The 13,341-nt window shown below is 35.1% G+C and overlaps 1 protein-coding gene and 1 pseudogene across 2 annotated transcripts in view; both read left to right on the top strand.

Moving 5' to 3' along the window:
• The window catches only part of LOC143249895 (importin-11-like), a 288,131-nt gene that overhangs the window by 205,411 nt on the left and 69,379 nt on the right, over positions 1–13,341 (top strand). The window lies entirely within an intron of this gene.
• Positions 5,160–9,647, top strand: LOC143249893 (RNA-binding protein MEX3B-like; annotated as a pseudogene). The gene is made up of 2 exons (XR_013028025.1): positions 5,160–5,350; positions 6,853–9,647. The product of XR_013028025.1 is annotated as an RNA-binding protein MEX3B-like (transcript).

Raw genomic sequence — 13,341 nt, 5'->3', positions numbered from 1 at the left:
AATAAGAACTATAACTTCTGTTTCTACAATAAGAACCATAACTTCTCTCTTCTGTACAGGCCATATAACTTCTATTTCGTAAAATAAAGAACTATAACTTAACTTCTATCTCGTAAAATAAAGAACTTTAACTTCTATCCGTAAAATAAAGAACTTTAACTTCTGTTTCTCCAGTGAAGAATTATAACTTAAGTTTCTCCAATACAGAGCTCTGATTTTAGTTTTCCAACACAGACCTTTGAGGTTTAGTTTTCCCACACGGACTCTGACTTCAGTTTCTTCTTAATTAAATTTGAATATTCAAACAGAGAATTATACTTTCTTTGTTTCAAATCAGTGATCTGAACTTCTCAAAACTAACCTTGACTTTGTTCCTTAAATCTGTGATTTGAAACATTTAAATAAAAGAGTTCTGATTCCCCTCTTCTCAGAAACCAATTAAAACGAACTCGTTTTACCCCAGAACTTTGATTCTCAGTGTCTCTGAATGAATAATTTGGTTTATCAATAGTTGTTTCTTCTAGGCCTCTGTCTGAGGAGTGTTCATCGATCTGTTCCGTTTCTGTGGGTTCTGATCCACCAGTGTTTATGACAAACTCCCTGATCTATTTAGCAATTTATCATATTGTGATGCCCTGTTTTGAGATTTTCTAAATAGTTGTTTTTTTATTACAGCGTTAGAGTTATTCACGGTTTCTCAGTTTCCACTAAAGAATTTTATGATTCAGTTTGACATGGAAGGTTTTTTTTTTGTTATAATTTTATGTAACGTATACGGTATAGACAGCGCTCCAATATACAAAAAATTATTTTACAGTAAAACTATACACAATAACCCCGTTTCTTAACTCAGATATCCTAAAGCATGCTATATTGACGAAAATAACGCCTACAGTTTCATACGCTAGAAACTCACACAAACCATACATATTATGAACAATTAAACCGTTTGTATACGTATTACATAACTCACTACAATGTGAATAGGGACATTGAGCTTTCACATCACTCTAAGTACACAATAAAAGTAGCACTTTTATCTACAAAATAAATAAAACAGATAAATAAAGTAAAATCAAACGTTCGAATTTGTTGTTGTTGTTTATTTGTCCCTCGGTAGGTCAGCGGAAAAATATGGACATAGACAATAAAATCCGGGATTTAACTTCCCTCGGTAGATAGAGCAGAGATAGCTTATTATGTGATATTGTGCTCAAACATACACACAAACAAAACTGTTGAATCTTACCGTAACAGTCAGATCTACTAACTTATTCAGCAAACGTATGAAGCTGTCTTATTTATATATTCTGCTTGTGAAGACTTTATTTAGTTAATAAATTTTATAATAGCCTAACCATATACTTTGTTTTATATTTATTTTTTATTTACATAAAACTGAAGGATAAACACTCAATATAAAACTAACAAGTATTTCTATTTACATAACTATTTTTCTCCTTGTATAGAATTTCCCGCGGTGAGCATAGCGAAGTTAGGCCATGTGTCGCTTTGCGCTGAAACTAACCAACCAACAAACATAAAAAAAACGTATCGAAACTTACGACATAAGTTTTTTCAGTGGAGACTCATAAACGCGATGGAAATAGATGTGTAGTTAGTTAATCAAGCGTCAATGACAAGTTATTTGTAGCACGAACTATTTTCTGTCCATATTGAAATTTCACATGAAATGATTTATCCTCAGATACAATAATGACGAAAATAAGTCTTCACTGTTTTACCGCACAGTTTCAACTGTGTAATAATAAAAAAGGAAATGAAAGCTGAAAGAAACATATCACATTTTATGTCACTCCTGAAATTTAAATTTACTAATGAAAGCATGGCTATTTTTATTGTAGTGAATCCATGTTGAAGCTTTATAGAGGTGATAATAATAATTCTATTATCATTAATTCATTCTGATTTATCTAATAAGTCTGTTTGTCTGGAAGATTTTTAACAGTAAATGATGAAACTAAGCATCTTACCGAAACTATCTCAACATGTCACTTTTTTCAAGGGCAGCTACAGAGACCAGTCTGGTCAAACAAAGCCCGCGTGCACAACGGGCAGCGACATACTGTTCAAGGCCACGAGCCATGGAGAAAGTGAATCACCTTGAAGCGGATGTCGTTTTTAGCTGGGCCTTGACCAAGAACGCCGTCTGGCAACCGAGAATTTTGTTTTTTAATGATGTGTAGATGTGTGTTACCATGATATTGAAACACTGAGGTCGGGGCCGTCTTTGTTTCACGTGAGACCTGGATATCATCAGAAATGCCCGGAGCCGTTAGCAACACCGCCAAAGACGTCGTAGACTCAAGGTTAGAAAAAGTAGTACATTCCAAAACCCATGCGTGAAGGACCTATAAAACTCTGTTCTAAGAACAAACTACGGACAAGCACTCAGTGTGTTTCTACTCAACAAAGAAACCAACTGAAAGAAAATTTTTTGAAAAACGTTTTATCCTCTGATAACTTCTTTTCAATAATTTCTTACATTTTAACACAGAATTCAAAGAAATAACATTCCTTTGTTTCGACTTGACAACATTGTCTTAAAATTAATTTAAGTAACGTTATTAAATATTTCATAGATCAAGTTATGTATTTACATAATTCTCGCAAGTGGTTATCATACAAAAGGTTTAATGTTAAAACTTTGCTCAATAAATCAAAATGTGAACATGTTTACAACTGAACCTGAAGTCCAATACTACATACAGTTTATCGGATCCCATCAACTAGAAACTGCTTTATCAGAGCTATGTTTTATAATCTAGACCCTGACTGGCATTTATTTGCTTAGGAATACAAAACTTATTTCTTTACCAGTTCAAAGCAACAACTTTTAGCATAATCACTTCACTAAGTGTGATTAAACGCACATATCAGCCTTTAGGCGCGAAAGATAACTTAATATGTTTTGTTTTTACACACTTGCCTTATTCACTTTTTTTAACTAAAAGGGCTGTCCAGTTAGGCCTATCATGTGTTGTGTTTTGTTTTTCTGTTACCTTATTTTGTCTAACAACTAAGTAATTTTATTACCCACCATACTACCACATACGTCATCAAATTCCACAAGTTTTTTATTCGTTTGTTTATGTCGAATCAGCGGAACACTGAAGTCTCAGGCCATGTTTGCTCTCGTCAACCGAGATACATCGATTATTAGAATTATTCAGGCGAGTTCTGCATTAACGTTAATTTTGTTTCCTTCCCCATCGAAATTTGACCTCAACCTTCTAATTACCAAATAGAAATTGGTGCTAAAGCATTATTTTTTTAAAGGAACCCAAAGACTTGTGAATGTACACAACAAGACGCGTTCATGCCTAAAGCTATACATATATAGCTCTACTAGTTGGCCTAGATGGGCTGCTAATACTTGACACAGCCCAAAACTCTAGTTTTAAGTAAGTCATGGTATAGGTTTTGTTGTTCTTTGTGGGGTAACATGTTTGCTCACCTTATATTGTATTGTCCCTCAGTAGGACAGCGGAACGTTTACGGACTTAAGAGCACTAAAATCGGAATTCGGTTTCCTGAGATGGACACAGCAGATAGCCCACTGTGACTTTGCTCAAAAACAAAGTGTATTATATGATTGCACACAACTAAATTTTGCATTTTAATGTGGCTGAAATTACGAACTACCTAATTTTTGTTTCTCAATGAAATAATATAAAGCTATAACTTTATGCAGAAAGTATATTAATTGTTAAATTACTCTTTTCTTAACTGGATCTGAAAAGTACAAAATGTCTTATAAATCAAATCTGTCAACTGCAGATAAGACAGAACGAAATATTCAGACACACATTTTCGTATAGAAACATCTTCTTATATCAATATTGAAGCAAGTTAGATGCGATTTAAAACTCTACGTCGACTCTAACTCACGCGTCTGTGAGTTGTTACCAGAAATGTGTAGACTTTTAAAAAATTCCCAACTCATGCAACAAATAATGAAGCAGTAAAATGTGTATATATTGCTAAAACACCATATCAACGACTAACACTTGCACATAAGTGCAGGGAACTATCTACATTTTTTTCAGACAACTATAGTCGACAGATTTGGATTTTGAGCTGTGTTTTATACAGTAATACAAACCGTGATGTGATTGGTTGGGAAAAGCCTATGGAGAAGCAGTTTAATCAGGCTCCACCCACAATAGAGCTATTATATCTCAGAAGGTGCGAGAGAATGTCATCTTCATCCTAGTTAACCAAAATTTTGATTTAATTTTTCATTAGGGAGAAATATATACAACTTTGAGTACATATTACGCAATTTATATCTACACATTGATGCAAGTATTGGCCAAGGGGCATTTAGTAAACTGTGAAAATTCTACATCATGTGCCAACCTACGTGAATAGGTGAACTTGTTTAACATTTTCTCCACACGTGAAAGGTATAGTTGAGATGTTAACCCCCATAAATGGTATTCATCAGTAAATGTTTGAATTGAGATAAATAAAATTAGTGTAAGTAATACTCAGGAAAATAAACACTTCTCTTGGTAATATTAATAGTCGTAGTGCGCCGCATAAATAACATTTTGTTAGGAAAGCAAAATTCAAAAATGAATCATGATTTCAGAATCTAACGGAATGTATTCAGTGCAGGTCACTGTCGAATTGCGGACTAGATAGTCTCAAAATGTTAGCCTTTATCGAAACTCCGGGTTTAGCTATATTTGTGTTATCATCTTAGAGTTAGTTACGTCTCAAACTTGGAAGAATGAGGTTACACATAGCCCTCCAGGTATACAATACAGACAGTTCTAACAACTGCGTTCGTTAGAACGCTCACTTTTAGGCGGGAAAGAGAAATTTGGGAACGGAATCCCGCCTAGTTAGCTCAAATACGCCAATCAGATATTGTATCTCGCACCACCACTAGGTTTAGGTCTTCAGCACTTACCGCGAGAGCAACGTCATGACGCCAGGAGGAGCAGCAACCGAGTGGAGAGAAATTTGAGAGTACAACAACTGTGAATGCTGTGCTGAAAGCGGCACGGCTTCGAGGAGAAAGGAGCGACTGTAATTTTCAGAGACTTATTTTTATATTTCACCATTGTGTAACGCTCACAGTATCATAATCTGTGATGCCTGCTAGTCTGTTTCCGAAATGGGCGCAATGGTGGTGTTCTTGAAGATCAAAGAGCACTACAGTTAGCCTTAGAATTGTCGATGCTTGGATTGAACAACGAAAACAATACGATTCACCCTAACGATTCTGATCATACCAGAAGCAAAAAAAGTCAAAATACCACAGAATGTGTTCCTGTTCCTAGTTCAGAACACGTAGCAGAAATTGTAGGTAGACAGGGTGAGTAAATTACTACGGCCAGAATAAACGCATATTTGTTGTTTTCGTTAAATGGAATCGTTTATGTTTTACACTGCAATTTGACGTTGAGGCCTTTGTTCAAAGCCTCTACCAGTATTGACTCAGAAGGCACTGCGCGAATCGCGCCATTTCTTTGTTTGCGGGAAACTTTGCTTTAATGTGACACCACGTGTTTACTTAACTTGTACCACAAATTTTTATTATCTTTAAAATTGTTCGGTTCTAACTGTACATGAGTAGTAATGTAATTTGCGAGAAGTATTATCCCATTAACTTGTTGTTTTTTTTTCAGCTAAGAGTTTGATTATAGGTGTTTTAATTTCATTCCTATTATACGATCAGTTGTTATTTCATTTAAAACAAACTTCTCTGTATTTATTACCCCACGCGCTCAAACAGTTAGGTCTCTTTAAGAACTGTGACAGAAGCCGACTCATGGTTTCATAAAATCACAAAACGTATCTGAAATTTCATTCATATATTTTGGATGTCAGAAACTTAATATTTTTCTTAGAAGAGTTCGGTCGTTACTGAATGCAAGGCAAGCATTGTTCAAATTTCAACTTAAATATTACTTTAGCAGTGGTTTTTTTTGTGTGACAACGTCATAACATACCGCATTCGTTTCCAGTGACACCTCTGAGAAAATGCTAGTTTACAACGTCACAACACTGAAGTGGAAGACACAGAGGGGCAAATTAAAACAAGATGGTGTGCAAAACAACAACTTAATAGAATATAAACAAAAGGCCTTAAGACTAGATATGTTCCAGTTGAAATTTTATTGCTGTTAGCGGTAGTATGAAATATTTAATAAATGTTAAGCAAATTACACGCAATAAACACGAGTATTAATATTAAAAACCTCAAAGTACGTTAGTATGGATACCTTTGACTGAACAAAATGAAGTACAGAAACTAATATTGTGTAAGTTTGAATTTTCTATTGTTCCCCACACTATCAAATATAAATTTAGTTTGAAACATAACAGGTCATATTTTTGCAACGTATTTAATATATTTAAAGAGTTACATAGTTATATGAGAAGGAAAGACTGAAATGTAGGAACAAAATACAAGTTAAAGTTGGAAGAATTTTAGTACTGTTCTACTGCTAAAAGTAACTTAAGCTGTTTTAAATCTGTTGTGGCAAAACTAACTTTGATTTTAGTTTTGAAGTATTAGAAGATTTCTTAAGGTGGGTGAAATAGTTTCAATAAGCAAGTATAATTAAGAACTCATCTGTTGAAACAGTTTATTTAAAATAGTAAAACATTTGTAGAGCATGAGACTTTGATAATATCAAATAAAAGGATAATTAAACATATTGTAGGTAATTCAGAAGAATTTAAGTAACTTTTCTCCATGTCTTGTATGAATTTGATTTCTCCATTATTTGACTTTTGATATACTTGCTTCATAACCATTTGACTTTGTTTTTCTTTCTAAGTTTGAATGTTTTAATTTTTTTTTTAAACTAGGGTGCAAGATTAAGGCACTTCGGGCAAAGACTAACACATACATCAAAACTCCTGTTCGTGGTGAAGAACCAGTTTTTGTGGTCACAGGGAGGAAGGAAGATGTGTGTGCTGCCAAGAGGGAAATATTGTCGGCAGCTGAGCATTTTAGTCAGATTCGAGCCCAGCGAAAGAACAACCAGAATGGAGCATTGGCTCCAGGACCAAATTCCAACATTCCTGGACAGACAACAATACAAGTTCGGGTGCCCTACAGAGTTGTTGGGTTGGTAGTTGGTCTAAGGGTGCTACCATTAAACGCATTCAACAACAGACCAATACTTACATTGTGACTCCCAGTCGTGAGAAGGACCCTGTTTTTGAGGTCACTGGATTACCTGAAAATGTAGAAAGTGCTCAAAAAGAAATCGAAGCACACATAGCCGTGCGCACTGGTGGTGTGTCAGACTCAAATGATGAAAATTACCTAGAATATAATGGAGCAGACCAGTCTTACACAGGTAACCTAACCAATGGCTTTGTTACATCTCTGTTTAAGTCAGATCTCAATGGGTTTGTTTCACATTCACGGGATGGCAAAACCTTGCTTTCACAGAATTCTCAGGACAGTATTTTCTGCTTTTCTTCCAATGGATCAGCAAAGCTCACTGACTTTTGTCCTTTTACAGGCACATTCTCCAATGGGTTTGGTTTATATGAGGCAGATGAGGGTATAGGAGATTCTCCAACATTTGACCCCATGATCATTTCGTCACCACCGGCTTGGCCAGACTTAGGCCTTTATCCAAGTTCTAGCTTGCCTCGCCAGAGTGGAAGTCTTAGTACTGCAGGTGCAGCTCTGACACAAGCTATTACAGACTCTCTCCTCATGGATCATTCTTCAGCTCAGAGGATTCAAAGTGACCCCCTCTCCTTGCCCTCATTCTCAGCACTGTCAAATGCCACAACCACAGCATCTACCAATGGACCATTTATCAACAGTGGTGGCAGTCTAGCCAGCAGCCCCACTGATTCTCTAGGATCCGTTGGAAAAAACTGTAGGCGAGAATGTATTGTTTGCTTTGAAAGTGATGTTGTGGCTGCTCTGGTTCCCTGTGGCCATAACTTGTTTTGTTTGGAATGTGCCAATCGGATATGTGAGAAGACTGAGGCAGAGTGTCCCATATGTCACCAAAAAGTGTCTCAGGCAATACGTATTTACTCGTAAATATTGAGATTCTTTCACACAAGCGTGGTCCTGAGTAAGCAAGCTCCCTTGCTCAGGCCAAGTTTGTAATAGATATCATAACTTCCTACATTAAGATATCTGTAGTTTAATAACTTGAATTATCGCACATAACATTTCTCCATTAACCCTTGAAATATTAAAGTATAAAATACTCTAAGCAGCAGTGTGAGAGAATCGTTGTATGTTCTCACAATCTCATGAAAGTATTATGTAACAGAGGTTTTATTCTTGATGTAAGATTTTTATTTAAGAGGCTAGATACTCACTAGGTATTAAGTTTCTGAAATAGTTAAAGATGTCTAGGTTTTAAATTGTAAAAAGCTTGGGATTTTTTTTTTCAATTAAATATATATCTTAAAGAAAAAAGTTGATTTATTTTATTCAAAATTTTTTAATAGTTTAAATATGTGATGTACTCAAGAAACATATTAATGTTTGTAGATGTGCTTTACATGTATTTGGCAAGACCATTTATCTTGCACAAGTTTAGGGTAAGTTTTCTATTTTTAAAATGTTAGTATTTCTATTTTAATATATTTACTAAGTGACAGTTCTGTGTACTAGCAGAGAAAGACATGAAATTGTCAAAAAGCATGAACAAGCCAATGTTTAACCCACGGACATTCTGTTTTATATTATTTAATATTAAAATATGCCTTATTTGTCTGATAAAAAATTTTTAAAAAAATGTGTTGCCACAATTATTTTAATGTAGTCTTCCATTTGTTTTTATGTGGCATCTATTGTATGTTTCTATCCTTTGTTATAACATTATAATTCAGTATGTATGTTATTAAATAGAGTATTACTTTTTGGTGTTGTTGAGGCACAATAACACATGTATAAGCCAAGAACTGGCTATTTTAATATGCAACATGTTCAGACTATTTATTTAAAAGCATCTGGACATGATAAGAGTAGCCAACAAAAGGGTAGACTTTTGTAGAAATGGGGTTATTGTATAATAACAGTTGAACATGTTAAAGTATAGACTTTATGTAGGTTTCAATAACTGTAAATAATGCTTGTAGGTAGAAGGAATTTTTAAAATACAGATAACACAGTTTTTGAAGCACATATGATATTGTTTAATATGATACAGTACACATACAAACACATATATATTATATATATATATATATATATAACAAGGTTGTATATCTCTTATGTTGGTGCTGTACTGGGTGAGTTTTATGCTCTTTAATAAGGAAACACTTGGTTACACGCGTGTGATTAATATATTAATAATATTTTCCTCAACTTTGTATCCAGTTTTTAAGCTTTTAGTATTTTGGCTAGTTCAGAAAAACTTAAAAGTAACACAGCAGGTGTCTTTGGTTTGTGACAGAAATTGTGTTTTGTGGTTGATCTGGTGTCTCACAATCGACAGCAAAGTTCCATGCTAAGATAGTTATATTTTATTATTAACGTTTTGAATGTCTTGAAACAAAAGTGTATTTTGAAGTTCAAATCAATACCTCTTGGTGTGTATTTGTGTAACCTGTATTTTTTATATGTAATATCTGAAACCATGAACAAATATGTAAAAAAATAAACTTTATTAATATCAAATTGTTTTGTGTACACTTCTATTATAATTTTAAAAAGATAAGGTGGAGATACAAGTTTATTTATTTCATATTTTCTTGGGTGTAAAAAGTGTTTGAAAGTGCCATGTTCTGTGGGCTAATTTTTATATATTTTCTCATGAGCTTGGTTTTGAAGTTCTTTGTAATTACTTGTATTGTAGTTGGTTTTGCTATTGAAGAAAATTCTCGAATATGTGAGGTATCCTAAGTTTTTGTGAGTTAAAACTGAACGATTTTATTTTAAAATGTAGCTCATAGTGGATATACACAAGTTATGTAAACTATTCACCGAAGTTCGGGTGTTAAATAATTATTTGCAGGACACGATAGTAAAACCTCTATCGACATATTAGTTGGTTTTGCACTTCACGTGTTTGTTGATCGATATCGGCCACTGTGTGCGTAGTCTTAAGTTGTTCTAGTAAACTGTAAAGTTTTCTGGCTGATAGAAACACATGTATTCGTTTACAGTAACTTTCTAGTGCACTATTTAGTGTATATATAAATAATAAATATTGAAATTCTAAAATGCAAGTTCTAAACGTACTAGGGCCAGTGTTGGGAATAGGATAGCCGGTGATTTTTTTTTTTTTTATGAACCATTACGAAATCAAGGTAAACGAAGTCTCTGACGTATTGTGTAAAGTAGTCACTCAACCCCAAGAAGAGAACTGACGATCTTGTAATGTAAATCCCTCTGTTCGTGAAAGTATTTGATTTAAACCTGTCAGGTATTACATTAAAATTATGCATCCCATAGTAACAACAACAGGTTTTCTCAGTTAAGTTAGTAGGGCAGTAAGTGGGTGCTAGACTGAATGAGGGTGTCACCTTGAACGATACATTCCGTGCAGTCTATCGGCTCTGCGGTTCAGGTGCATTACGAGTCTGCGCTGCTTGACAGGTTTTTGAGTGCAGTTAGCTAATAAACTTAGCCTTTCACTTACAAGGTGCGATGACATTAGAAGAATCTGACTGAACAAGTTTGGTTGAAATAAATTATCCGGCATAAATATAGGCAGTAATTATTGGTTACGAAAAGTGTATTGACTTGGAGAGGAACCAGCGCGTAAATTACGTATTACTAAAAAACACAAGTAATTTATTTCAGTAAAACTTAATTTCTTTATCGAAAAGTTTCAACTAGTCCGCCAAATTCCATTGGACTTCTTTACTCGCAGTTCAGTTTAAAAAAAAAAATGAATTTTGGTTATTTTAAGATGTTAGATACCATTTGATGAATTTATCTTATAACTTTATTTCATGTACGGGCCCGACCTGGCCAGGTGGTTAGGACGCTAGACTCTCAGACTGCGGGTTCGAATCCCCGTCGTACTAAATATACTCGCCCTTTCAGCCGTGAAGGCGTTATATCGTGACGATCAATTCCATTATTCGTTAGTAAAAATGTTGGCGGTGAGTGGTGATGACTAGTTGTCTTTCCTACACTGCTAAATTAGGGACGGCTAGCGCAGATAGCCCTTGTGTAGCTTTGAGCGAAATTCAAAAACGTAAATTCCATTTATGATGAGAAATTTTAAAACCAGAGAGGAACTCAGTAGAAAGCATACATCCACTAAGCAGCATTCATTATATTCGGCCCTCAAAAATGTCACCCTGTATGGGCCTCATGAACAGACGCAGACCACGTTTGGCAAGAAAGTGAGAAAGAATACACATGCCCACCAGATGTCATCAAAATCCGATCATGTTGGAGTTACAGAAGAAAAATAATGTGCAACATTTGTCCTCGTGTTAATAGATAGGGATTTTTATCAAAAATATCTGTGATTTTGACTTTACAAAAACTAATAATTTCTGAGTTGCCTCATGATCCAAATATTTAGCAACTTTGGTCCAAATCTGTTCAACCGTTTTTGAAACATCTTGCTGCCAAACACATACAGAGGTTGAACAAATTAGATCAAAATATATATATTATAAATCAAAACTCCCTTTCTTTCTAAGATGATTTAAAAATAAATATTCAAAACATTCATGGAACGAATACGCTCTTGAAAAGTTGCTTAAAGTGAGAAAACGCGAGTTACAATAATGCTGTTGATGCTAAATGTTCAAACAAGCTTATAGCCCATGAAAAATGACGGGGTAAGTACTAACACCCCAACCCCAGGATATGCCCTAACCTCAGATTTAATGAACACATTTTGCGAACTCAAACTTCAATAACAAAGCCAGAAAGGTGAAGTTGAGACAGTTAAACTTTGGGACATTTCTTCGTGAGCCATTCACAATAAAGATTATCTCCGTCGCACCAAACATGCTCGCCCTTTCAGCCGTGAGGGCGTTATAAAGTACGATCAATCCTACTAGAAGAGTTAGTTGTAGATGGTGATGACTAGCTGCCATTCCTCTAGTCTTATGTTTCTGAATTAGGAACGGCTAGCACAGATGGCCCCAGTGTAGCTTTGCACGAAATTAAAAAACAAACAGAAAGCACGTTCCCTCCATAACCTTGAAAGTACCTGTTGTCTCAGAAAGAATTAAAAGTAAGATTGTGGATCAGGTGTACCTCAGTTACCTTGTGTATGTTACTGTTATTCATTAAAGTTATGTTGTGACGGTTAGTCCTTTACCTTGGGCAAAGTCAATAGGTTACTCGCCCACTGTAGATAATGATTGGTCTTTGGTTTTTAAAACATTCATAGCATGGGCCTAAAACTGTGAACTTTAAATAATAATATAAACAGAAAGAAAAGCAAAGTTAGTGTATATTTGTCCCCCCTGACCCTTAATTAAACAAATACTAATAGTCAAAATTATTTTTTTGTTTTTAATTAGTGGTCACAATGATTTTTTTTCCTGTAATGTAGTTCATGTGTGTTCGCTCATAGCAAAACCACATAGGGCTATCTGCTGAGCCCACCGAGGGGAATCGAACCCCTACTTTTAGCGTTGTAAATCCGGAGACATACCGCTGTACTAACGAGGGGCTGTAATGTAGTTCATCAGTTGTAAATATATTTTTACCACATTCATGCATTTAGTTGTAAGTTTGTTTGTTTTTTAAATTTCGCACAAAGCTACTCGAGGACTATCTGTGCTAGCCGTCCCTAATTTAGCAGTGTAAGACTAGAGGGAAGGCAGCTAGTTATCACCACCCACAGCCAACTCTTGAGCTACTCTTTTTACCAACGAATAGTGGGATTGACCGTCACATTATAACGCCCCCACGGCTGAAAGGGCGAGCATGTTCGGCGCGGCCGGGATGCGAACCCGCGACCCTCAGATTACGAGTCGCACGCCTTAACACGCTTGGCCATGCCAGGCCACGTTAGTTGTAACTATGGTATTATCAGATTTATTAATTTCCCTTTAAATAATCTGGAAGGAGGCTCATCAGAAAACGTCTTATGGAGCATAACCTAAACTAAATTTGAAATAATGGAAGAGACTAAACAAAAGTTAAGCACAGTGAATCACTCTTTTTTTCGCTAATATGTATAAAATATGAAGGTAAGCGCATTTTGTGGTACCATTAGTGGAGATCTTTTAGCTAAAAGAAAAGCAAGGATATTTAAATCAAATCAGTCATTTTGCATTCCATATTAAGAAAATAATAGCATTATATTCTAAACAGAGTAAACCATTCTTTTGGGATGTTGGCGCTACCATTTCACCAATGGTCACTTTCAGCACAAAAACTGATGTTTT

The sequence above is a fragment of the Tachypleus tridentatus genome, chromosome 4 (assembly GCF_004210375.1).
Source record: "Tachypleus tridentatus isolate NWPU-2018 chromosome 4, ASM421037v1, whole genome shotgun sequence".
NCBI lineage: Eukaryota > Metazoa > Arthropoda > Merostomata > Xiphosura > Limulidae > Tachypleus > Tachypleus tridentatus.
This window is presented reverse-complemented; position numbering and strand designations above follow the sequence as displayed.